This window comes from Aplysia californica, unplaced genomic scaffold (assembly GCF_000002075.1).
Source record: "Aplysia californica isolate F4 #8 unplaced genomic scaffold, AplCal3.0 scaffold00007, whole genome shotgun sequence".
Classification (NCBI taxonomy): Eukaryota; Metazoa; Mollusca; class Gastropoda; order Aplysiida; family Aplysiidae; genus Aplysia; species Aplysia californica.
In genome coordinates, this window is record NW_004797277.1 from 174,833 (window position 1) to 175,955 (window position 1,123).

The following is a 1,123-nucleotide window of genomic DNA, read 5'->3' on the forward strand; positions in this document are numbered from 1 at the left end:
AGGAAGGCAAAAGCTCTTCATAAAGCAAATTCAGTCAAACAAATGATGAATACACGTAGATCTACTAGTATTTAAAAAATCGAGTTAAACGTTAAACTTTCCGTTGTGACATTTGAACAGGAAACTGTATTTTTCATTCTTACGTTCAGTTTTTTTAATTTTTTAAGTATACCAAATAAGTAGTGCTTTCTTCTGTATGTATTAAACTTTGGTTTATATTGATTTTAAGAACTAAAGTAGACGATTTACAGCACCTAGACTAAAGCTCCTTCTGTTGCTGTTTTAAGTAAGTCTAACTTTAGACATTCGTAACACAAGAGTGACAACTATGGACTTACTAAAGATAAAAAAGTGAACTTAATGTTGTTTTGTAGCCTGGTCAATTGTTTTTCTACTTAGAGTAGTGATAACTGAAACAAAAACCTTTACTAACTGTGTTTTTGGACAACATTCAATAAAACAAAACATTAAAAAGTACACTGATAAAGAAATTACCTGCCCATTGTGAAAAAGATCTAGCTGCTAGTCAACCTTAACTTCACATGGCCCAGAACCTTGCTGATAGCTCTTTATATTTAAAAAAAACGGAGTGACTATTTGTGTCTATAAGACATATTATGAGCTAAAAATAGATGATGTAATTAAAAAACAACTGACTGATCTGCCTGACAGAAGCAGTGATGAGTTGTTTAAATTCATTCGAGCAAACGCATATTATACGCTGTGCATAAAGCAAGCTCAGCACCAAACGCACTCTATGGTTTCCTTTGTCGTTAATAAGCTATACTTTACAAACTTGCATTTTAGAAACGAGACTATCTTTGGCTGCTTTCATCCATCATCATCCCATAAAAATAATTGTGATTGATGATACTGTTATTATTACTATGTTTTTTATATATTAAGTCAGTGAGTCATTGTCAAGTGAGTGAAATTAGTTCCTCAGATTAGTAGATCTAGCTTGTTTAAGTAATTTAAACACAAAGACGAGGCAAAATTGCAGTGGTTAGATTTGATATCAATTAACTGAAAGGTAGGCTTTGATCAGACCAGGCTCTTAATCTTTTCGAATAGTTTCTTCAAAACATAGATCTGGATCTAATCTGTCAAAATTCTTATCAAA